This window comes from Schistocerca nitens, chromosome 5 (genome assembly GCF_023898315.1).
Source record: "Schistocerca nitens isolate TAMUIC-IGC-003100 chromosome 5, iqSchNite1.1, whole genome shotgun sequence".
Taxonomy (NCBI): domain Eukaryota; kingdom Metazoa; phylum Arthropoda; class Insecta; order Orthoptera; family Acrididae; genus Schistocerca; species Schistocerca nitens.
Genome location: NC_064618.1, coordinates 266,809,499 through 266,837,000, shown reverse-complemented (window position 1 = coordinate 266,837,000; position 27,502 = coordinate 266,809,499).

Genomic DNA, 27,502 nt, shown 5'->3' with positions numbered 1-27,502 from the left:
CCTCCCAACGTTTTACTTAATTCCAGTAAATACGACTGTCATATAGCATGCGTCTTCATATTAAATTCTCTCTTGTCTACTGGGCTTTCGCTTTTCGCCAGTAGCTTAGCTATCCTGAATACACGTTTCTGCATTATATCATGTAAGCTAATGAATGCATTCCTACATACCTGCAGACGCTCCTGATATGTAATTACGTAATAAGTATATGCATAATTACGTACTACTTTCGATTGTTCTCCGTTTTGTTTAACGTCCGTAGGTCTTCGCCGTTAAATGGGATGCCATGCAATCAGTCTCTGTACGCTGATGTTGGGTTCCTTTCTGGTTTCATAATCTTAAAAACTATTAAATATCTCCAACTTCTCTTCTTCTTCCTATTTATCGAAGCATTGACGTTTGCACCTGAAACAAACACACAAGTTAGATAGGTAAAAACATTGTCAGACACCAATTAAGTAATCCTAACTTCAGTATCAGTAAGCATTCGAATCACTTTTATAGAAGGGATATCGTTCGACAGATACTATTTAGGTGAAAACGATAATTTCTGTCATAACTGCATGGAAGTCCGATACTTTTCTGAGGAACTGCCTTTCCTGCATAGCTTGTACATGCAGTACCCTTAACCGTTGATCGCTGTACTTCATTCCTGGCGTAATTTTCATCATTGCGTTCACGTTTCTTTCCTGCCATAACTTCATTATCCATAATGAAAATACCTTTATGAACACAGCACGAAAACGATATGCACAGCACAGCAACCACATAGGATATATCGTCAACAATACTAAATATCCACGCAAACAAAACAAAAAAGTGCGCCAATCTTGACATCTGAAACACAGCAGTTTCTCTGGCACTGATAGACGTTCCGTGTTGAAATGCACTAACCGTGGGACTAAGTTCCTTTCAACCCGGGATGACTAACCTGACGGCTGTGTTAATGGAACTAGCGATTCCAGAACGCGGTTCCTTGCAATACCAAAACATTCATATTCGTTATTAGAACGCAAAATCACGCTAAAACGAATTTCTCAAAAATGTGGACTTAGTGCCTTTCAACATCCAGCGATTCAGTTTTATGATAGCGCCTTTGCCTGCAACCAGGCATGTCTCTCTCAAGAGTGGTGAGGCACATTTTCTCTGGACTTTCAGCAGACATTTACATTTCGTTCATGCATAGCGTAGCTGGATCATCCCAAATAAATAGTGATCTCCACATCTTTCATGTGAAGCCCAGTGTCGACGGTAAGCCCCGGTTTGCACCCGTTACAAATAAAACAATTTTTAAAAATTAATTTTACGTGCCCAGTCGATAGAGCGGCCCCGTATTAGGCTAGTGCGATAATCGTTTTAAGAGTGACAGTAAAACGGAATTGTAAATTTCTGAAATACCAGAAAAAATGCATCTGACGTCTCTTGGGAGAGAGACCCTGTATATTCTAGCGTTTCATCCTGGTTAGCCCTCTTTCGAAAGATACTAGTGACGTAGCACATCATTTTGAGCAGAGCCGAGTTATCGAGCATTACATACCTCCTCGTTGTCAAACTTCTGCATCGAAATTACAAAATTTTGAGAATTAGGCTCTTTGCAACGTCTAGCTCCTTTCTAATGTGATGCGTCTTGTTAGTGTCTGTTAAGCGTTTGTCTATCGTTCTTGGGCTGTTTGAACAACAGCACCATGTAGGTCAGCTCTTCTCACAATCTTCTCTATCTATTTTGTTAATTATACTTGCATTGAGCACCACTCAACGAACATTATTTAAGAATTGATCAAACGAGCGTTTTTAAGTAACTCCTTTTGTGCGAAAACTACACCTAGTTATGAATCCATAGATAAATATCGGTCAGTCATCTATCTTCCTTTCCACAGCGTAAATCACCTTTCTATCTTATATATCACCAAAAATTGTTTTATTTTGTTTGATGTTATCTGGAATGTAATTCCCTTCTCAAAGAAAATGTCCTAACTGTGTGTGTGTGTGTAACCTTTGACATGTGTGGCAGTGCGCTTATTGACTTGCACTCCTTTCTGGTATTGAATTTCTGCAGTTGGGCAAATATAGTCTCCTGCCACCCGACATCTCGTGCTAATTTCGTCGTACGCTACAACTCAGAATTAAATTAGACTGCTCGTGACAGACCGTTCTGAAGTTGTCCCAGCAGTGATGCGATTCTAGACTGGAATATGATAAGCATTATCCATCCTAGGCAAACTTCTAACGGAGAAAAACACTATTTCGGTGAATAAAATTCTCGCAGAGAGGTTCCGACCTCGCGCAGGCACAGGATTGCTAGCAAAATCTATCCGTCCGAACGTGTATTCCGATGTGCACCACATCGGGTTTCATACATGCTCTCACTTGAAACAAAACAGTAGTTACCTTTTAACTTTAAGCAGTAGTGTATTTTCCAATATTCTTCAGATACAGACTCAGTTATCTTTCGCATCGAACTTATTACTTTATCAAATGGTCAAATGTTTCCAGATTATACAAGACGCCCATCTTTCAACGATACACCAAATTAGCTTCGGATAAATACTCAGTACACGTCTACTCAATCGAAAGTAGCACCGGAGTGCCCTACTATATTTATTTAATTGCTGATTCGCCATGTCCAGAGAGAAACGCTAGGAGCTACATAGCGCGTAGCTTCTCTTTCGCAGTCACAAATCAGAAATTATCCATTAACTATACACTCGTTACGAAGGCTTGATTTATAGTTACTACTGATACGCAATTCACTGTAGGTGAGTTATTGAGAAGATATGGAGTTCCATAAATTAATCGCTTCGGCCAGATACTCTAAACACTCTTGTCGCCACCTTTAGGCGTGAGTAATCGCCGGTAGCATGCTGGTGTTGTCAACTAATTGTGACTAGTACGTTGTATTTAATGTCGTTGAGTGTCACCTGACAGACTAAAGTGCTAATGAGCTTCAAATTTTTCTCCATTTCATAAGTCTCCGTCATGCGTCACTTCCACTTACGCAACAGCTTCATAGTGTCAAAACAGTTTCTGCTAGGTCGGGCACACAGCCGTAATTAGTAGCGGTCCTGTCACACATATCTTTCTGATGTACTCCGCAGCTATTCCCGCTGGTGAAAATGTCGCACATTAATATGACTTAGTCGGTCATGTTAGTAAGTTCTTAGTCTCAAACGCACCCCTCTTACAGTTACCCGAATACATGTATTTTGTTTACTAGACGACCAAACAGAACTGTACCTGCGTCTCTATTAATATTACATTGAGAGCTTAGGTTTCTGCGAAAGATTAAACATAAATCTCAAAACAGTATTTTCCACCAGTGAATAAAATTGCTCAGTAAACTCTCTAGGGAGATTAAAGAGGTAACTACGAGGTTTGCCCACAAAGTAGTGCACTGCATTTTTTTTCTTCAACAGTTCTTTATTGAACACAATGAGAATTACATACATGAAAGAATGGTGTTTTATCTACACACCCTATTTTTTACGTAATGTCCATCACATTCTATGGCCTTCCTCCAGCGTGCAACAAGGGCGTGTATGTCCAGTCGGTACCAATCCTCGTCCTTATGGCGGAGCCAGTGCTTCACTGAATGAATCACCTCTTCATCGTCCTAAAAATTCTTCCACGAATGACATTCTTTAATGGCTCAAACAAGTGGAAGTCCGAGGGGGCTAGGTCAGCTGTGACAGCAGTGGATGGTCTCCCCGGCCGCTGCAAATAGTGGAGCTCTGCTAGACCGCATTCTGATGAACTAACTCTCGACGCCCAGCGACTAACAGCTGTACTTCTGTCGACATCAGATGCTCAATATACTTTGCACTAGCATTCGTGAATTTTCCCCACAATTTCTTTCACTTTAATGAGACATTCTATGACGGCACATTGCTTGTAACGTACATCACCTACAGGCGTCAGTTTGCAACTGTCCTACAGCTACGCTATCTATCGGAAGTGACGGAAACTTCGGTGCGATCACTCGGGGGACTTCAAATAATACATACGTAACGTTTCGCATTCGTAGCATTGTTTCTGGGCTGAGAAAAAAAAATGCGGTTCATTACTTTCTGGACAACCCTCGTAAAACAAGCTTATTTAAAACTCGGTTCAGTAACACCTGTAAAGCCAGTCAGGAAGTAAAAAATGGTTCAAATGGCTCTAAGCACTATGGGACTTAACATATGAGGTGGTCAGTCCCCTAGACTTAGAACTACTTAACCCTAACCAACCTAATGACATCACACACATCCATGCCCAAAGCAGGATTCGAACCTGCGACCGTAGCAGCAGCGCGGTTCCGGACTGAAGCGCCTAGAACCGCTCGGCCTCAGAGGCCGCCAGGAAGTAACACCTCCTGTTTTTAGCTCCTTAAAGAAGTTAGGGGAGAACATGCAATATTACTTGGCCGCTAGCTGTGCAGTCAACTCGGCAGGTGAGGGGACAACGGTAGTGATGGTGGCTCCCTTACGGACGGGACAGCGCTGTAGGGAAGGCGTGGTCCAGCTGCTGAAGCCTTCATACAAACTCTTATCTCTCAGAATTTCTAAGCTACAGCTGACGAATCTGCAAGAAATCGTATTAACAAGTTATGTCAGTACGACAAATACACTCTTCGTTGGACATCGCTCTCAATTCGAAGCGGGACTTTACATCTACATGACTACTCTGCAATTCACATATAAGTGCTTGGGAGAGGGTTCGTCGAACCACAATCATACTATCTCTCTACCATTCCACTCCCGAACAGCGCGCGGGAAAAACGAACACCTAAACCTTTCTGTTCGAGCTCTGATTTCTTTTATTTTATTTTGATGATCATTCCTACATATGTAGGTTGGGCTCAACAAAATATTTTCGCATTCGGAAGAGAAAGTTGGTGACTGAAATTTCGTAAATAGATCTAAATGGTTCAAATGGCTCTGAGCACTATGGGACTCAACTACTGTGGTCATAAGTCCCCTAGAACTTAGAACTACTTAAACCTAACTAACCTAAGGACAGCACACAACACCCAGCCATCACGAGGCAGAGAAAATCCCTGACCCCGCCGGGAATCGAACCCGGGAACCCGGGCGTGGGAAGCGAGAACGCTACCGCACGACCACGAGATGCGGGCGTAAATAGATCTCGCCGCGACGAAAAACGTCTTTGCTGTAATGACTTCCATCCCAATTCGCGTATCATATCTGCCACACTCTCTCCCCTACTACGTGATAATACAAAACGAGCTGCCCTTTATTGCACCCTTTCCATGTCCTCCGTCAATCCCACCTGGTAAGGATCCCACACCGCGCAGCAATATTCTAACAGAGGACGAACGAGTGTAGTGTAAGCTGTTTCTTTAGTGGACTTGTGGCATCTTCTAAGTGTCCTGCCAATGAAACGCAACCTTTGGCTCGCCTTCCCCACAATATTATCTATGTGCTCTTTCCAACTGAAGTTGTTCGTAATTTTAACACCCAGGTACTTAGTTGAATAGAAAGCCTTGAGAATTGTACTATTTATCGAGTAATCGAATTCCAACGGATTTCTTTTGGAACTCATGTGGATCGCCTCACACATTTCGTTATTTAGCGTCAACTGCCACCTGCCACACCATACAACAATCTTTTCTAAATCGCTTTGCAACTGATACTGGTCTTCGGATGACCTTACTAGACGGTAAATTACAGCATCATCTGCGAACAACCTAAGACAACTGCTCAGATTGTCACCCTGGTCATTTATATAGATCAGGAACAGCAGAGGTCCCAGGACGCTTCCCTGGGGAACACCTGATATCACTCTACATCTAAATGACTACTCTGCAATTCACATTTAAGTGCTTGGCAGAGGGTTAGTCGAACCACAATCATACTATCTCTCTACCATTCCACTCCCGAACAGCGCGCGGGAAAAACGACAACTGTGCAGTCAGTGAGAATCTGGGGCGAATACGTGTCTGAAGACGCTCCGTACAGCATTGGGATACTAAACTGACTGTTGCCCGTCATACAGGATTACCAGTTTATAGCAGGACCTAATTGGTTGTTATCCACGGCACCCTTACAGCACAACCGCGTTTTGTTGACATCCAAGGCAAGCTATCCTGGCCTTACATTTCAGCAAGGTGACGCCGGCCCGCACATGGCGAGAGTTTCTACTTCTTCTTTGTGCTTACCAAACCCTACCTTGGCCAGCAACCTCGCCGGATCTCTCCAAATTTGAGAACGTTTGGAGCATAATCGACAGGGCTCTCCAAACAGCTCAGGATTTTTGACAATCTAAGTCGCCAGTTGGGCATAATTTTGCACGATATCGCTCGGGAGGACATCCAGAAAGTCTATCAATCAAGGCAAAGCCGAATAACTGCTTGAATGGGGCTAAAGATGGACCAACACTTTAGTGATCTCCTCAATTTGTGAATTTCTTTCTTTTCAATAAATCATTCAGTTTTTTGAAATTGTTATCATTTATTTTTCTGTGCACGTACAATACATCTACCGACTTCCGTTCCGTTTGAACCATTTCTTCGTGGTGCGTCGTGTTATTATTGTCTTAGCGCGTAATTGGACATACCACTGTTTTTTTATCAGAAGCACAGTGGGTACAGGATTATGCTGAATTTGTAGCACACGGAGCGATTTCTTTTCGTCTGTCTTGTACCTTATTTCTTCTCTTATTGTCACGGTAAAATTGGCTTTTTGCAAAACACAATAGGACTTACACAATGTCACCTCACCAACATGCGAATGCAGTTACTATAGCAACAGATTCCTGGAAAAATCTAGTATTAATCAAGCGACTGACAGGAAGTAATGTCAATAGCTTACGAGAACCTCATCCTCGGTGTAAAAATAATTGTTTTTTTTTTCAGTTATATTGTTACAAACCCATACTAATCCCTCTTTCACAAACCATCGATGGCCCTTCAAAGAATTATATTTTTTCATTGCAAAGATCTGTACTCCCTTGTATAGCACAATAAAAAAGAGTTTTACATGGCTCTATCGCAAAACATTCTTTGCTTTGCGTGCTATAATATGCCGACATTTCGTTTCAGCATCTCATACCATTTATGCGATATGATTCATGCTATGAACATTTTACTTCGGCTGTATCATATGCGCACATGACAGGATATGAGTGCACTCTATACAATACATTTTCTCGAGAGTGACGATATGGCTCTCATCTCAAATTCAAACAAAAATTCAGTATGTTAGCTGCATTCGTATACAGCAATATATTGTGATCTAAGATGCACTAAATGCAAACTCTTAGTGACACCAATTTTTCCTTGCAAAGTGTTCGAATTTCGCGCAGTACCTTACCAGATATCACAACAGGTGTGACTATTAACGAAATATTAGGCAGTTCATCGTAAAGCTGACGAATGAGGCTACGAGATTCTTAAGAATCAATTTTTGTACTGAAAGTTTCCTTTAAAATCGTTTGACAAATTTTGCAGTGCACCCAGCGTGCGTACACCTCTGTTATCACAGTGTAGCCAAGGCAAGCAGGCAATGTTTGTTTCGTAACGGACGAAGCTCACAGCTCCGACGGCGACAGGCAACTGTGGTGACCACCCCTCTGGACCACTGGGGTGGACTCGCCCGTTGTTGAAAAGAGAATGTGTTTCTGCATGTGGGTCAAGTAAGCTTGCGCGACCTCTGCTACAGTAATCATAAATTTGGCGCACTTTCACAAACCTCCTCCTACCGGCCACTCCAGTAATAGTGTCTACATCAACAGATGGCAGCACTCTACAAGTTTAGAAAATTGCTTACTTTAGACGTCTATGTTAGACAGCTTTCTGTGACAGAAATCCTTCAGAACATGAAACAGTCGCACTCATGAGAGGCAGAAGAAGGAGTATGTAGATACTACGGTGGACGTCAAAGCCGTAGGGCGATGGGTTCCTCAATGTACTGGAACTGAAGGGCAAACATAGGTGGCTGACGCAGTGCGGAGCTATTGCAGTGACTTCACACAGCACCAAGCGTGTTGACCAAAATGTTCAAATGTGTGTGAAGCTCTAAGGGATCAAACGTACACACTAGTTAAACTAACTTATGCTAAGAAGAACACGCACACACCCATGCCTGAGGGAGGACTCGAACCTCCGGCAGGAGGGGCAGCGCAATCCGTGATACGGCGCCGCAAATCTCGCGGCCACTCCACGCTGCGTATCGACCAAATAAGCTATCAGGGCTTCGATTTGTTCAGCCCATTCACCAGAGAAATCGCATTGAAGATGCATAGACTTGGAAAAATTCTGTGCGGTAGTCGCTGAGTAAGCAAGACCACCGTTCTTACTGCATAGGTATACATCTCACTCATTATAGAGGGGTTCTCATTCAGTCAGTCAGCAAGCAAATCAGAAATTGTGGTGCACAAAATTGAAATCAAATGTCATGGGAAAATTCCTAAAGTCAGCTCCTAGATCGTTAATGGAACATGGTGAAATAAATTGTGTATCGTGTGAGCAGTGGTGGTTGTTGAGAAATGAATTAACAGTGTAAGATCAGATTTTGTGCTACAGATTAAATTTTTTGCAAGAATGTATAAAGACGTGAGTACTGAAACTTCCTGGCAGATTGAAAGTGTGTGACAGATCGAGATTCGAACTCTAGACCTCTGCTTTTTACGAGTAAGTGCCCTACCAACTTAGCTACCCATACAGGAAACACGACCTGGTTCTTCCAAGTGTGTTTTCTCCCCCCCCCCCCCCCCCCCCCAAGGTCCGCAGAAGAACAGGTGCGAAATTTGTAGTAGATGAGGTACTTGTTGTGTCCTGTCCACTGGTCTAATATTCGGTGCCTAGGAAAGTTGCTCTCTCGGGCTGCTAGACAGCAATTCAAGCAAATCGTATTAATTAATTTTTATTACAGTAAGATAAATGACAATACTTAACTCTGACAATTTACAATGGTGTTTGCGAACAAATGGCGACAGACAAATAAGAAGTCTCTTTAGTATATACAATTCTAATACAAATGAAACAACACACATCAAATGAAATTTTGCATCACCTCGGTTCCGAGAGTTCCGGAACCTGTACAGAAAATTGGAATAGACATCAACATAAACATCATTTCCGCCCTTTTTATTGCCCATGAAAACCACACATTGCATGTTGTACCATCATACAGCGACACTTTCAGAGGTCGTGTTTCAGAAGGCTGTAAACACCGGTACCTCTAATACCCAGTAGCACGTTCTCTTGCATTGATGCATGCCTGTATTCCTCGTGGCTTACTATCCACAAGTTCATCAAGGCACTGTTTGTCCAGATTGTCCCACTCCTCAACGGCGATTCGGTGAAGATCCCTCAGAGTGGTTGGTGGGGCACGTCGTCCATAAAAAGCCCTTTTCAATGTGTCCCAGGCATGTTCGATAGGGTTCTTGTCTCTGACCACTTTAGTCGAGCGATGTCGTTATCCTGAAGGAAGTCATTCACAAGAAGTGCACGATGGGGGGCGCGAATTGTCATCCACGAAGACGAATGTCGCCAATATGCTGCGGATATGATTGCACTGTCGGTCGAAGCATGACATTCACGTATCTTACAGCCGCTACAACGGCACCAGCGGTGTACGTCGGCCCCACATAATGCCACCCCAAAACAGCAGGGAACCCCCACCTTGCTGCACTCGCTGGACAGTATGTCTAGGGCGTTCAGCCTGACCGGGTTGCCTCCAAACACGTCTCCAACGATCGCGTAATTCAAGGCACATGCGACACTCATCGATGAAGAGAACGTGATGCCAATCCTGAGCGGTCCATTCGGCATTTTTTTGGGCCCATCTGCACCGGGCTGCGCAGTGTCGTGGTTGCAAAGATGGACTTCGGCATGGACGTCGTGCGTGAAGTTGCGCATCATGCAGTCTATTGCGCACAATTTGAGTCGTAACGTGACGTCCTGTGGCTGCACAACAAGTACTATTCAACATGGCGGCATTGCTGTCAGGGTTCCTCCGAGACCTAATACGTAGGTAATGGTCATTCACTGCACACCCATGAGCAGCCTGAGCCACGCATGTCATCGACAGATCCTGTCTCTCTGTATCTCCTCCATGTCCGAACAACATCGCTATGGTTCACTACGAGACGCCTGGACGCTTCTCTTGTTGAGAGCCTTTCCTGGCATAAAGTAACAATGCGGACGCGATGAAACAGCGTTATTGACCGTCTAGGCATTGTTAAACTACAGACAACACGAACTATCCACCTCCTTCCTGGTGGAATGACTGTAACTGACCTGCTATCGGATCCCCATCGTCTAATAGGCACTGCTCATGCACGGTTATTTACATCTTTGGGCGGGTTTAGTGACATCTTGGAACAGCAAAGTGACTGTGTCTGTGATACGATATCCATAGTCAACGTCTATCTTCCGGAGTTCTGGAAGCCGAGTTGATGCAAAACTTTTTTTGATGTGTGTGTACAGTTTCCAGGTCGCTGCTGTAGGGTTCGTAGAACAACTAGACTTCAACTCGAGCCGCAGCAGGCGTTGCGGTGCTTATGTCCTCTTCGTGTAGATGCCGCTCCCTAGAGGGGTGGGTCAACGTACTATTGGCTGACGTCGTCTGACAGCCCTCTCTGCTCTAACGTTGTTCACCGTCAGCCCGGCGCTTGACGCTACGCCGGAACAGTGCTCACGGACGTAAAGCTGTGAGGAGAAGCCTTAGGTCATGTTCGGATAGCACTGCTGGCAGAGCCATTGCTCGCGAAAAGCGAAGGTCACGAGTTCGAGTTTCGATCCGTAACACAATTTTAATCCAGCAGGAAATTTCACATCAGCGCGCACTCCACTGCAGAGTGGAAATTTCTTTCTGAAAACGTCAGCAGAAAACACAGACGGTACGATCGACGAGTTTGCAAAGTTGTTAATACTTTGGCCTTGTATTACGCAGGATGGCGGCTCTGATCCCCATACAGCCATACCGATTAACTGTCTCCACGGTTTCCTAACTTACTACTGCAAAATATTAGCATCGCTCCTACGAAAGGACCAAGGCCGAATACATGTTCCATCCTTCTCAAATTACATCCGAAAATTCGTAAATACATGAAAGTTACTGGCAGATAAAAACTGTGTGCCAGACTAGGACTCGAACATAGGACCTTCGCCTTTCACTGGAAAATGCTATACCAACCGAACTGTTTAAGTACGATTCATGACCCTCCCCCTCACAGACTTCCTCTCCCCAGGACCTCTCTTCAACGTAGACTTCACAGAAGGTCTTTAGCACAACTTGTGGAGTTAATACTAGTGAAAGGAAGAATATTACGGAGAGATGGCTTCATCACAGGCGGGTATTGTTTCGGCCATCAGCGCACTCAGATGGAGAGTGGTACATTTATTCATTCTCGATACAATCCTTCACGCTGGACTGAGCCGCTTCTTCACAACATCCTTTCTTCCAATCCTGCAGCCTCGCAAGATATGTAGAACAACTGGTGGATGGTGGGACGTACTGACGGAAGCAGAGCTGAGAGGACGGATGGTGAGTCGTGGTTGGATAGCTCAACCGACAGAGCAGCCGCCACGAGAGGCGGAGTTTCAAGGCTCAAGTCATGGATGGGTACTGAATTTTTATGCGCCAGGGAAGTTTGAACTGAGCTCTCACTTCGATGCAGTGTGGAAATTCCTTTTGGATGTAAATCTACATCTACATTTATACTCCGCAAGCCACCCAACGGTGTGTGGCGGAGGGCACTTTACGTGCCACTGCCATTACCTCCCGTTTTTGTTCCAGTCGCGTGTGGTTCGCGGGAAGAACGACTGTCTGAAAGCCTACGTGCGAGCTCGAATCTCTCTAATTTTACCTTCGTGATCTCCTCGGGAGGTATAAGTAGGCGGACGCAATATATTCGATACCTCATCCAGAAATGCACCCTCTCGAAACCTAGCGAGCAAGCTACACCGCGATGCAGAGCGCCTCGCTTGCAGAGTCTACAACTTGAGTTTGCTAAACATCTCCGTAACGCTATCACGGTTACCAAATAACCCTGTGACGAACCGGACCGCTCTTCTTTGGATCTTCTCTATCTCCTCCGTCAACCCGATCTGGTACGGATCCCACACTGATGAGCTATACTCAAGTATAGGTCGAACGAGTGTTTTGTAAGCCACCTCCTTTGTTGATGGACTACAGTTTCTAAGGACTCTCCCAATGAATCTCAACCTGGTACCCGCCTTACCAACAATTAAATTTATGTGATCATTCCACTTCAAATCGTTCCGCACGCATACTCCCAGATATTTTACAGAAGTAACTGCCACCAGTGTTTGTTCCGCTATCATATAATCATACAATAAAGGATCCTTCTTTCTATGTATTCGCAATACATTACATTTGTCTATGTTAAGGGTCAGTTGCCACTCCCTGCACCAAGTGCCTATTCGCTGCAGATCTTCCTGCATTTCGCTACAATTTTCTAATGCTGCAACTTCTCTGTATACTACAGCATCATCCGCGAAAAGCCGCATGGAACTTCCGACACTATCTACTAGGTCATTTATATATATTGTGAAAAGCAATGGTCCCATAACACTCCCCTGTGGCACGCCAGAGGTTACTTTAACGTCTGTAGACGTCTCTCCATTGATAACAACATGCTGCGTTCTGTTTGCTAAAAACTCTTCAATCCAGCCACACAGCTGGTCTGATATTCCGTAGCCTCTTACTTTGTTTATCAGGCGACAGTACGGAACTGTATCGAACGCCTTCCGGAAGTCAAGGAAAATAGCATCTACCTGGGAGCCTGTATCTAATATTTTCCGGGTCTCATGAACAAATAAAGCGAGTTGGGTCTCACACGATCGCTGTTTCCGGAATCCATGATGATTCCTACAGAGTAGATTCTGGGTTTCCAAAAACGACATGATACTCGAGCATAAAACATGTTCTAAAATTCTACAACGGATCAACGTCAGAGATATAGGTCTATAGTTTTGCGCATCTGCTCGACGACCCTTCTTGAAGACTGAGACTACCTGTGGTCTTTTCCAATCATTTGGAACCTTCCGTTCCTCTAGAGACTTGAGGTACACGGCTGTTAGAAGGGGGGGCAAGTTCTTCCGCGTACTCTGTGTAGAATCGAATTGGTATCCCGTCAGATCCAGTGGACTTTCCTCTGTTGAGTGATTCCAGTTGCTTTTGTATTCCTTGGACACTTATTTCGATGTCAGCCATTTTTTCGTTTGTGCGAGAATTTAGAGAAGGAACTGCAGTGCGGTCTTCCTCTGTGAAACAGCTTTGAAAAAAGGTGTTTAGTATTTCAGCTGTACGCGTGTCATCCTCTGTTTCAATGCCATCATCATCCCGGAGTGTCTGGATATGCTGTTTCGAGCCACTTACTGATTTAACGTAAGACCAGAACTTCCTAGGATTTTCTGTCAAGTCGGTACATAGAATTTTACTTTTTAATTCACTGAACGCTTCACGCATAGCCCTCCTTACGCTAACTTTGACATCGTTTAGCATCTGTTTGTCTGAGAGGTTTTCGCTGCGTTTAAACTTGGAGTGAAGCTCTCTTTGCAGTAGTTTCCTAACTTTGTTGTTGAGCCACGGTGGGTTTTTCCCGTCCCTCACAGTTTTACTCGGCACGTACCTGTCTAAAACGCATTTTACGATTGCCTTAAACTTATTCCATAAACACTCAACATTGTCAGTGTCGGAACAGAAATTTTCATTTTGAACTGTTAGGTAGTCTGAAATCTGCCTTCTATTACTCTTGCCAAACAGATAAACCTTCCTCCGTTTTTTATATTCCTATTAACTTCCACAGGACATGCAGCTTTACTGTATGATTAAATGATGATGGTGTCCTTTTGGGTAAAATATTCCGGAGGTAAAATAGTCCCCCATTCGGATCTCCGGGCGGGGACTACTCAAGAGGACGTCGTTATCAGGAGAAAGAAAACTGGCATTCTACGGATCGGAGCGTGGAATGTCAGATCCCTTAATCGGGCAGGTAGGTTAGAAAATTTAAAAAGGGAAATGGATAGGTTAAAGTTAGATATAGTGGGAATTAGTGAAGTTCGGTGGCAGGAGGAACAAGACTTTTGGTCAGGTGATTACAGGGCTATAAATACAAAATCAAATAGGGGTAATGCAGGAGTAGGTTTAATAATGAATAAAAAAATAGGAGTGCGGGTTAGCTACTACAAACAGCATAGTGAACGCATTATTGTGGCCAAGATAGACACAAAGCCCATGCCTACTACAGTAGTACAAGTTTATATGCCAACTAGCTCTGCAGATGATGAAGAAATTGATGAAATGTATGACGAGATAAAAGAAATTATTCAGGTAGTGAAGGGAGACGAAAATTTAATAGTCATGGGTGACTGGAATTCGTCAGTAGGAAAAGGGAGAGAAGGAAACATAGTAGGTGAATATGGATTGGGGGGAAGAAATGAAAGAGGAAGCCGCCTTGTAGAATTTTGCACAGAGCATAACTTAATCATAGCCAACACTTGGTTCAAGAATCATAAAAGAAGGTTGTATACCTGGAAGAATCCTGGAGATACTAATAGGTATCAGATAGATTATATAATGGTAAGACAGAGATTTAGGAACCAGGTTTTAAATTGTAAGACATTTCCAGGGGCAGATGTGGATTCTGACCACAATCTATTGGTTATGAACTGCAGATTGAAACTGAAGAAACTGCAAAAAGGTGGGAATTTAAGGAAATGGGACCTGGATAAACTGAAAGAACCAGAGGTTGTAGAGAGTTTCAGGGAGAGCATAAGGGAACAATTGACAGGAATGGGGGAAAGAAATACAGTGGAAGAAGAATGGGTAGCTTTGAGGGATGAAGTAGTGAAGGCAGCAGATGATCAAGTAGGTAAAAAGACGAGGGCTAATAGAAATCCTTGGGTAACAGAAGAAATATTGAATTTAATTGATGAAAGGAGTAAATATAAAAATGCAGTACATGAAGCAGGCAAAAGGGAATACAAACGTCTCAAAAATGAGATTGACAGGAAGTGCAAAATGGCTAAGCAGGGATGGCTAGAGGACAAATGTAAGGATGTAGAGGCTTGTCTCACTAGGGGTAAGATAGATACTGCCTACAGGAAAATTAAAGAGACCTTTGGAGAGAAGAGAACCACTTGTATGAATATCAAGAGATCAGATGGCAACCCAGTTCTAAGCAAAGAAGGGAAGGCAGAAAGGTGGAAGGAGTATATAGAGGGTTTATACAAGGGCGATGTACTTGAGGACAGTATTATGGAAATGGAAGAGGATGTAGATGAAGATGAAATGGGAGATAAGATACTGCGTGAAGAGTTCGACAGAGCACTGAAAGACTTGAGTCGAAACAAGGCCCCGGGAGCAGACAACATTCCATTAGAACTACTGATGGCCTTGGGAGAGCCAGTCATGACAAAACTCTACCATCTGGTGAGCAAGATGTATGAGACAGGCGAAATACCCACAGACTTCAAGAAGAATATAATAATTCCAATACCAAAGAAAGCAGGTGTTGACAGATGTGAAAATTACCGAACTATCAGTTTAATAAGTCACAGCTGCAAAATACTAACGCGAGTTCTTTACAGACGAATGGAAAAACTGGTAGAAGCGGACCTCGGGGAAGATCAGTTTGGATTCCGTAGAAATGTTGGAACACGTGAGGCAATACTAACCTTACGACTTATCTTAGAAGAAAGATTAAGGAAAGGCAAACCTACGTTTCTAGCATTTGTAGACTTAGAGAAAGCTTTTGACAACGTTAACTGGAATACTCTCTTTCAAATTCTGAAGATGGCAGGGGTAAAATACAGGGAGCGAAAGGCTATTTACAATTTGTACAGAAACCAGATGGCAGTTATAAGAGTCGAGGGGCATGAAAGGGGAGCAGTGGTTGGGAAAGGAGTGAGACAGGGTTGTAGCCTCTCCCCGATGTTATTCAATCTGTATATTGAGCAAGCAGTAAAGGAAACAAAAGAAAAATTCGGAGTAGGTATTAAAATTCATGGAGAAGAAGTAAAAACTTTGAGGTTCGCCGATGACATTGTAATTCTGTCAGAGACAGCAAAGGACTTGGAAGAGCAGTTGAACGGAATGGACAGTATCTTGAAAGGAGGATATAAGATGAACATCAACAAAAGCAAAACGAGGATAATGGAATGTAGTCAAATTAAATCGGGTGATGCTGAGGGGATTAGATTAGGAAATGAGACACTTAAAGTAGTAAAGGAGTTTTGCTATTTAGGGAGTAAAATAACTGATGATGGTCGAAGTAGAGAGGATATAAAATGTAGACTGGCAATGGCAAGGAAATCGTTTGTGAAGAAGAGAAATTTGTTAACATCGAGTATAGATTTAAGTGTCAGGAAGTCGTTTCTGAAAGTATTTGTATGGAGTGTAGCCATGTATGGAAGTGAAACATGGACGATAACCAGTTTGGACAAGAAGAGAATAGAAGCTCTTGAAATGTGGTGCTACAGAAGAATGCTGAAGATAAGGTGGGTAGATCACGTAACTAATGAGGAGGTATTGAATAGGATTGGGGAGAAGAGAAGTTTGTGGCACAACTTGACTAGAAGAAGGGATCGATTGGTAGGACATGTTTTGAGGCATCAAGGGATCACAAATTTAGCATTGGAGGGCAGCGTGGAGGGTAAAAATCGTAGAGGGAGACCAAGAGATCAATACACTAAGCAGATTCAGAAGGATGTAGGTTGCAGTAGGTACTGGGAGATGAAGAAGCTTGCACAGGATAGAGTAGCATGGAGAGCTGCATCAAACCAGTCTCAGGACTGAAGACCACAACAACAACAACATTAACTTCCATATTCAGGGATGCTGCAACGGCTTTATGATCACTGATTCCCTGTTCTTCACTTACAGAGTCAAAAAGTTCGGGTCTGTTTGTTATCAGTAGGTCCAAGATGTTATCTCCACGAGTCTGTTCTCTGTTTAATTGCTCGAGGTAATTTTCGGATAATGCACTCAGTATAATGTCACTCGATGCTCTGTCCCTACCACCCGTCCTAAACATCTGAGTGTCCCAGTCTATATCTGGTAAATTGAAATGTCCACCTAAGACTATAACATGCTGAGAAAATTTATGTGAAATGTATTCCAAATTTTCTCTCAGTTGTTCTGCCACTAATGTTGCTGAGTCGGGAGGTCGGTAAAAGGAGCCAATTATTAACCTAGCTCGGTTGTTGAGTGTAACCTCCACCCATAATAATTCACAGGAACTATCCACTTCTACTTCACTACAGGATTCACAAGAACTATCCACTTCTACGTCACTACATACTTTTATATGTGTATATATGTGTACTACATTTCTTTTTGTTTTTAATCTGTAACAGCGCGATTGGCCGAATATTCTTTTAAAAGTGACATGGACAAAAACCAATACTACTTTTGCTAACACTACAACTCCAAAGAATCAGCCACATCATGAGCGACTCCGAGTAGAAATTATTACACCTATTTCACGGTGTTCAAAGTATTATCAAGGTGCTGCAGAAAACCAGTGCGGCTACATTATAACAGTTCAAGTACGTTGATATGCAGCGCCATTTGGATTTCAGCTTGGAGAGAGGATGAGCCTTGAGAAGACATGTAGCGCACATGGTACAACAGTACGTTTTTATTTCAGCAACCATGTACCTGTGAAGTGATCCATTTTAAGGCAAGCACTCAAAAGCTAACTGTGGTTTTAACCACACGAGTAGTACGCAGCGAATTTCCTTCCATATTGCCCGAACGCCTTCCCATACTATTGCTGCTTTTCTAATTTATATTTTTAGAGATCACAGTAGGAAAAGTGTCCTAAGGTTTGTTTTCTTCAGGGTTAACAGTAAAGAATAAATTCCATTAAGGGAAACTATTGTTAACTGTCTTTTTCATAAAATGTCAAGCTAACTTTTGGTAAGCTACAAAAAAGGAACTTCTACATCCCTATGACCTGAAATCTTTTACAAATGAAAGGGGTACTTAGTATGTATTAAGCCTCTTGAGCGCTGCACTTCAAAAGCCAATGATAATCTCGCAGTTAACGTACAGAGCCGAAGAGCGCGGGGCTTACACGAAAGGATCGCGTTACGCATAATCCGAGTGGGCTGACCCTTCAAGTCGCTTTACTTCTGCTCCACTTAAAGAGGTCGCTGTTCTTGACCAGTTACTTGTCTCAAGACAGCTCAACACGCAACTTTAATACATCAAACGTAATGCATGAGGAGATAACCACGTACAGCAGCAAAAGGAAGACTTTGCAAATGCCCAAGGACGCCCATAGAAAACTGTGAAGACAAGGGGCGGGGCTGGATTCAAAAGTAGACAGACTAGTTACTTGTCTTAAGACTGCCACCTTAACAACGTTTAATACATCAGTGAGGTAGCTTCATACTGTTGCAAAAGAAAAACTTTTGCAAATACGCAATGACGCCCACAGGAAAATTAGCAGGAAGGGGGGAGTGGGGGGGGGGGAGGGAGTAAGAAGGCGAAATTATAAAATTAAAATCTTCGTATCTAAGAGTGGACTTAGAAACTTGTCATCAGAAGTAAATTTTATTGGCGGTGTGCGAAACTTACCGTATTCGAAAGGAATGACTGCTGTGCAAAATCCATTTTTTGCAGGTAAGCTGCTACGGTTCCTGAAAGCTAAGCTTAATATCACTGGCATATTCTAATTACACCCTTTCTGCACTATTCATACCAATACTTGATCATACACTCCTGGAAATTGAAATAAGAACACCGTGAATTCATTGTCCCAGGAAGGGGAAACTTTATTGACACATTCCTGGGGTCAGATACATCACATGATCACACTGACAGAACCACAGGCACATAGACACAGGCAACAGAGCATGCACAATGTCGGCACTAGTACAGTGTATATCCACCTTTCGCAGCAATGCAGGCTGCTATTCTCCCATGGAGACGATCGTAGAGATGCTGGATGTAGTCCTGTGGAACGGCTTGCCATGCCATTTCCACCTGGCGCCTCAGTTGGACCAGCGTTCGTGCTGGACGTGCAGACCGCGTGAGACGACGCTTCATCCAGTCCCAAACATGCTCAATGGAGGACAGATCCGGAGATATTGCTGGCCAGGGTAGTTGACTTACACCTTCTAGAGCACGTTGGGTGGCACGGGATACATGCGGACGTGCATTGTCCTGTTGGAACAGCAAGTTCCCTTGCCGGTCTAGGAATGGTAGAACGATGGGTTCGATGACGGTTTGGATGTACCGTGCACTATTCAGTGTCCCCTCGACGATCACCAGTGGTGTACGGCCAGTGTAGGAGATCGCTCCCCACACCATGATGCCGGGTGTTGGCCCTGTGTGCCTCGGTCGTATGCAGTCCTGATTGTGGCGCTCACCTGCACGGCGCCAAACACGCATACGACCATCATTGGCACCAAGGCAGAAGCGACTCTCATCGCTGAAGACGACACGTCTCCATTCGTCCCTCCATTCACGCCTGTCGCGACACCACTGGAGGCGGGCTGCACGATGTTGGGGCGTGAGCGGAAGACGGCCTAACGGTGTGCGGGACTGTACCCCAGCTTCATGGAGACGGTTGCGAATGGTCCTCGCCGATACCCCAGGAGCAACAGTGTCCCTAATTTGCTGGGAAGTGGCGGTGCGGTCCCCTACGGCACTGCGTAGGATCCTACGGTCTTGGCGTGCATCCGTGCGTCGCTGCGGTCCGGTCCCAGGTCGACGGGCACGTGCACCTTCCGCCGACTACTGGCGACAAAATCGATGTACTGTGGAGATCTCACGCCCCACGTGTTGAGCAATTCGGCGGTACGTCCACCCAGCCTCCCGCATGCCCACTATACGCCCTCGCTCAAAGTCCGTCAACTGCACATACGGTTCACGTCCACGCTGTCGCGGCATGCTACCAGTGTTAAAGACTGCGATGGAGCTCCGTATGCCACGGCAAACTGGCTGACACTGACGGCGGCGGTGCACAAATGCTGCGCAGCTAGCGCCATTCGACGGCCAACACCGCGGTTCCTGGTGTGTCCGCTGTGCCGTGCGTGTGATCATTGCTTGTACAGCCCTCTCGCAGTGTCCGGAGCAAGTATGGTGGGTCTGACACACCGGTGTCAATGTGTTCTTTTTTCCATTTCCAGGAGTGTATTATCAACTTATTCATATGAAATTGCATTCTGTTATAATTTAATGCCGCAAGTATCCAACATATTGATTCAGGTCATAAATACAATTAGAAAATATTAACAAGCAATATTTACAAAGATAAACTGATGTGTTAGGTTGCCACTGACGGTAAAATTTTGAAATAAAATAAACTCCGACTGACTGAAGGAAGTCTGAAAGATATCCGTTGTCGTAGCAGTCACACACTGCCTGTGACTGATTCTCGATAGTGAAACAGTTGTAAGGAAACTTTTAAAAATTATTGTTAATTTTTCTTGTCTTATGCAAGGTACGTCAGGAATACTATCACTGACGTTTTCGAGGTATTTATCATTAAAAACAACAAGAATGTCTCAAAAACTACTTCGGTTTTGAGTTATAATGAAATATCGTTTATTAAAATTATGTTTGCAACGGATAGCAAATACACAGAGTATTCTTCAGTTGGTTATACGTGACTATTAAAAGCTGTCAAACAGGCCTGTCTGGTGTCAAAAGGTTTTGCAGACTCCAATGATGCATCTTGAGTAACACAGAATAATTTCTGAAAATACATACAAATTCTGCAACGAATAAGAGGGCATCACTGACGGACGCATACGCAAATATCGCACTTTATCGTTCAAAGACGGAGCTCCTGATTCGTATTACACATCTTTAATAAACTTGAGATTGTTGTGTAATGATCTACTGTTGGCTTTATCTTAGGACAACTTTACATGCTATATGTATGATATTAATGCAGTGGTTGAGAACTTTTTCAGAAACCTCTCTGTCTACATTCATTTTTGTGAAACTTTGTCACGTCTAACAATGTTGTTTGTTTGAACCACCAGCCTGAAATTGTGTACTGGACTGGAATCGAACCCGGCTCCTAGCATTTTGTGGACAAAGCTCTCTACTAAGCTATCAAGGCAGGGATGTCGATCTGCCTTCACAAGTTCATCACTGAAGTACATCTCACTGAGCTTTGAAGACCCTGAGCTGGTGTACCTTTCTCAATCTGCAAGAATGGTGCTACAACACTACTGTAGAATACTAGAACAATGAATTCAGATGACACGTTTAAGAAGCGCTAGTGCCTAGCATTCTCAAGTATTCATCCGCCATTGCTGGTGGTGGACTAGAGTCAGTCCTTAACAGCCATGGTGCTGCTGGAGTTGGTCTACCGTTGCCTTCCTCCAGCCTTTGAGCTAATTGTAAATCAGCCACTACTTTTTGGTACTACTGTGAAAATAGCAGCTCTGTCACATCAGTTGCGAAGAGACTTAGAAAGTGGCAGGAGCCAAAATAACATCGTGGCGGTTGTGGCAACCAGGCTGTTTACACATTGCCAGGTTCATATGGTTCAAATGGCTCTGAGCACTATGGGACTCAACATCTTAGGTCATAAGTCCCCTAGAACTTAGAACTACTTAAACCTAACTAACCTAAGGACATCACACACACCCATGCCGGAGGCAGGATTCGAACCTGCGACCGTAGCAGTCCCGCGGTTCCGGACTGCAGCGCCAGAACCGCTAGACCACCGCGGCCGGCACACATTTCCAGGGAGATCTGACCGAGTATTGCAGTACTGACGCGTGATGGCTGGGTGTTGTGTGCTGTCCTTAGCTTGGTTAGGTTTAAGTAGTTCTAAGTTCTAGGGGACTTATGACCACAGCAGTTGAGTCCCATAGTGCTCAGAGCCATTTGAACCATTTGAACCAGTACTGACGACACAGCAAAAGGACAGCACTGTAGCCCGACCGCCTGGTCGGTGTTCACACATGTGAGAGACTGACTTGTTACAATGTATGTAAGCATCACAACCTCTTTAAATGCCACAGACTCCTAGCCAAAGGGGCCCTAGTACGGCAGCGCCTTTGACGAGGAGAGTGCTAGAGTGCTATGCCGGGCGATGGGGCGGTATGTTTTCATAAGCAGACACCACAGGTTTGAACCTTCACCAACATCTATTCAACTGCAGGCTCTCTGTCCATTTCCTTGGATCTGGCGCTTTGCCACTGGTGAGCCTCCGTCCAATTCCCTCCAGCCAGAGCAGACTTCTGCCCTGGACAGCCAATCGAGACTAGGGCGGTTGAGCCACTTGCCCTTCCTACGGTGTTGTCGGCGTCCTTGTGCCATACGCCCTTCTTTGCGAAGGCGTTCCGTTTCTGAGGACTGACATCCCCTGCTAGAATTACAGTGCACCTCCGCGCGGCTGGTATGCTTTGCCGGAAGCAACCACAGCGTGCATAGCCAGTTCACACTACAGCACGACTGCTTAGGTGAATGATGACGTGTTTGCCTAATATGCAGCGAGCCCGGGTTCGATTTTCGGCCAGGTCGGAGACTTTCTTCTTTCCTGGACTGGATGCTGAATTGTCATTTCATCATCACCGATGCGTAAGCTGCCCAAGGTGGCGTCAACTGAAATGAGGCTTGTAACACTGCGGTCGAACTTCCCCGGATGGAGCCTCCCGACCAACAATACCACACATATACATCTACATGGATACTATTAAAATCACATTTAAGTGGCTGGTTCAAAAATGGTTCAAATGGCTCTGAGCACTATGGGACTTAACATATGAGGTCATCAGTCCCCTAGAACTTAGAACTACTTAAACCCAACCAACCTAAGGACAGCACACACATCCATGCCCGAGACATGATTCGAACCTGCGACCGTAGCGGTCGCGCGGCTCCAGACTGTAACGGCTAGAACCGCTCGGTCACAACGGCCGGCGACGTCCACCCCAAATTCTGTATCACTACAGTGACATTCTCTCCTATTTAGGGATAATACAAAACGTTCTGCTCTTATTTTAACTTTTTCGATGTACTCCGTAAATCCCATCTGCTAAGGATCCCATACTGCGCAGCACTATTCTAAAACAGGACGGACAAGCATAGTGTAGGCAGTCTCTTTAGTAGATGTGTTACATTTTCTAAATGTCCGGCCAATAAACCGCAGTCATTGGTTAGCCTTCCCCACAACATTTTCTATGTCTTCCTTCCAATTTAAGTTGTTCGTATTGTAATTCCAAAGAATTTAGTAGAATTTACGGCCTTTAGATTTGATTGATTTGTCGTATAACCGAAGATTAGCGGATTCCTCTTAGCACTCAGGTGGATGACCTCACACTTTTCGTTATTTAGGGTGAATTGCCAATTTTCGCGCCATACAGATATGTTCTGTAAACCGTTTTGCAATTTTTTTATCTTCTTTACTAATCGGTAAAGGACAGCGTCATCTGCAAAGAACCTAAGACGGCTGCTCAGATCATCTCCCAAATTGTTAATAAGAAACGACAAAGGACCTATAACACTACCTTGGGGAACGATCATTTAATTTTTACTACAACTCGGACTCCGGGCGCCGACATACCTTCGGTCACTCGTCGCATCTGGCGTCTGGTTGCCTGTTCGTCTTCCACGTGTTCTCCTGACTACGCGCCAAAGAGATATTTGCCCGCCGCGAAACAGTGCTTCGAGCGTTGTAGCACGGTATAGTAAGTACGGTCACGACACGCTCTTTCGAAAGTTGTTTCCGTTTCACACCTGGAGCGTCACTTGCTCTCCGAGCGGTGAGAAAGCACAGTCACATGCGGCGTACGGATTATGTTTGTTTTTAATTATATTCTACTTAATTAAAGGAATACTTGTTATATATTTGCGTGCCATGCGTTAGTAAGTAACCAAGAGATACGAATTATCGCGAAATACATGTAAAAATAGCCAAATCATACTGATTCAGTGACACAAGCTTCAACTCATTCACAAAGAAATACCTTCGAATATATCTATATTTGCAGCTCATTACCATGAAAGCAATTGTCGCGCCATACAGATATGTTCTGTAAACCGTTTTGCAATTTTTTTTATCATCTTTACTAATCGATACATTTCATGCATGAGAAGCATATATTTCTGTTGGTATTATTATAGATACTTTCTTTCAGACTTGAAATACTTTTATGAAGTCCAAAGTTTGGCCCTTCTTTACACTTCACTTGACTTTATAATACACGAATATTTTTGTAAATGTAATTACTTTTGCTTTAAAAGCAAATGCGTTGGAGACTCTTGTCATTTGTGGCTCAGCTTTAGCAACAATTGTGGAATTGGTTTCTCCTGTATTGGGAAAGAGATTTATTGCTTTTGACTATTTATCATCACTTTGCGTGATTTTGCCTTAAGCTACAGCTGTGGCTGCTTATTTGATACGTTAAACAATTTAGCTATTTCACTCCATATGGGCTTCCTACTTTACACATTCACTGATTTAGCTGAAAGTGTAGCAAAAAGAATTCTGCTATATTATATATATTTTTTTTGTATAAGGTCAAGACTTTTAGTATTTATCAGCAATTTTTTGTGAGTAAAGGAAACGACATTATTCAGGAAATGTCTGTACGTCAGAAGAGAATCGTAAATAAACTATCCTGTATTGCACCGTTTCGTACATCGCAGAGTCCTTAGGAAACTAAATAACAACAAATATGGTGTAATTTTTTAGTAATTGTCGATTTTTATGATCCTACATACATTATCCGTTGCAAAAGCTATGTTAAAAATCAATACAAACAATATTCGCTCTGGGAAGTGTTTCTTGCTGGCCGCTTGTGGCGCAGCTATCCCTGGGGGTAACAAAATTAGACGGCGTGCCGCGACTATTATTTTAGACTGTGGTTGTAGCTTGAGTCAGAATAAAACATTTGACTGTTGATACCGTTTTCTTGTCTTACATACTAACAACGATCCATCACTGCTACTCATCTCTGCCACTACAGGGGCCATCCACCTTGGGCGACTACATAACTTAGCCAGCCATTTTCAGAGAGACCTACGCTTAGCCTGGATTCCTAACCACCGTACAACTCAGCAGTTTTCACACTGACGAACATTTCCTGACGTGACAGCAGTGATAACTGACAGATAAAAGTGATTCAGCTGTATGACTTTAATCTGGCACCTGTTGTTGAATCTTACTCCATTTGATCAGTGCTCTATCAGTTAAATATTGAGCCACCGAGTGGCAGTTACATTAATTGCAACACACTTATTCTTCTTGCGTGAACAGCCTCCTTAATCAGCAGATTTTCTTATTGCCTGTACTTATAAGTTTTCTGAACACCTGTTACACGATTATTACAATGCGTTGTTGTCAGTGTCAACAGAGTCAGAAAACTGCCATTTTAACCTCACACATGTATCAATATATACCCTACAGCTGATGTGTATACTTTGTAAGAATGGCACGTAACCTCTAAGTGAGCTAGATGTGGACATTAGAGCTGTAGGACGCTTTTTGCACCGCTCCTTTTGGCCAATGTATTCTACACAAAAGTTCGTGAAACTCGCAAAACCAATAAGAATACAAATTTCTGGAATGAACTTAATACAGCAATTTAGGCACGCGATATCAAAAAATTCATTTGAGAACTGTGAATTTCCTTACTTGTGTCGAAAGCATCAAACTAGAAATTAAAAGAGAAATAGAATCACTAGTAATGGGAACAGAGATCTTCTTCACTTATGGTACTTAAGGAAACTTACAGCAAACAGCAAAAGAGAAGGGGAGGGAGAGTATTACAGAACAGAGCGTTAGACTGTTTAAGCTCAAAATCGGGCAACATTAATTGTGTTAGGTTTGCTAACATTCGTCGAAGCTTCACTGGGAGGTGCAATCAGGGCAAATACATATATAAAGCTATTTTGCCAGTAGTTGACATTGTGAGGGCTGGGTGGTTGTTACAAAACAGTACCTGGTTACATGTTTCCACGTGGTGTGACCGTTCGGCTCTGACTGAGCTGCCCAGTCACACAAAAGAGGGCGCTCTCGTGTCTACATGCACGCCACTTCTCTGGCGTTTAAATCACTTTTTATGGTTCCCCTTTCGTACACGTCGTCTTATCGTGGCATGTTGCAGACCATTGCTTCTGAATGTTTCATGTTTTACAAACAGTAGTGTTTATCCTTGAAAACATGATGAACAATCCCTTCTGTCGCTTTCTCTGCAATGGTATACATTACAAAACTAGTATCGACTGCATAAAGAACCGTTTCTGCTTGATGAATGTTAAGTTGAAGATAATGCACATTTTCTAGGTGTTATTAAGGGGTCGAATATTTTGAGAGGTGGTAGCAGCAAGCAAAACAAGAAATATTAGTAAAAATGGGCTCTAAAAATGGTTCAAATGGCTCTGAGCACTATGGGACTTAACTACTGAGGGCATCAGTCCCCTAGAACATAGAACTACTTAACCCTAACTAACCTAAGGGCATCACACACATCCATGCCTGAGGCAGGAATCAACCTGCGACCGTAGCGGTCACGCGGTTCCAGAACCGCTCGGCCACACGGGCTCTAAAATTCTAGCATTAAGAAAAGAGCTGTGAGCACCTGTTTTGAATGGAAGAGATGTGTTTGAACAAGAGCTCACAACTCTTAAAGTATGCTTTGTAGAGATCATGTTTACAACAAATTTTTTTATTATCTCAAAACATTCGACAATTTTTTTGTTGGCATACTGCATAAGAGATAATAGTGGACCCAAAATTGACCCCGGTGAGACTCCTTCCTGCTTTCTCCTGAGTCATTAAAATGTTCTACTCTTCCAACAATGTTTGAATAATTCGCCACAACATTTTGCCGTCTATTTACTAAATATAATTCAGACTAGTTGTGAGTAAATATATCAGTCCCATAAAACTGAGTTTTTCTAAGAGTGTGGTATGGTTTACACAAACGTTTTTATTTATTTATTTAACGCAGTGTTATCTCACGACACGTTTAGTTTTGTAGCTTTTTTCTCATTCCTTTACGAATGCTTTTCCTTGTTCTCAGAATGATTCACGATCCTTCCCTCATTATCTTTGATGGTTTATATCAGCATCATGACAGAACCATTAATTAAACGCGTGACGTTTTAAATCTTCTTCAGTAGAAATGTTAGAATATAGGATATTCCTTTTGAGTTCCTCATATGTTTTGCCGAAAGACAAATTTTACAATGTTACTTACAATCCGTCTTGATTGCAAAAATATTTATTCACATGACCGCTTTCGATTCCTCCAGAACCATCTGCAATTTCAGTTACAGAAGAAACCCGTCCACACACAGCAACCTTCACATGCTGCGTCACATAAAAAAAAATGGAAAGACAGATTATTAAGCAGTATGTCTAAACTGTTCCCGGGAAATCAGTCCTGCCAACGCCTCCACGTCTGTCCGTCACAGGTGCCAGCTGACTGCCGCAGCTCACGCCAAGGGCAGACGTTCGCTTCCTCCTCAATGGAATGAAGGGCGTGCTGAACGCCAGTCCAGGAAGGCTTTAATTAAAGGCGATGTCTGGAAATAGCGCTCGTTCCAACAGC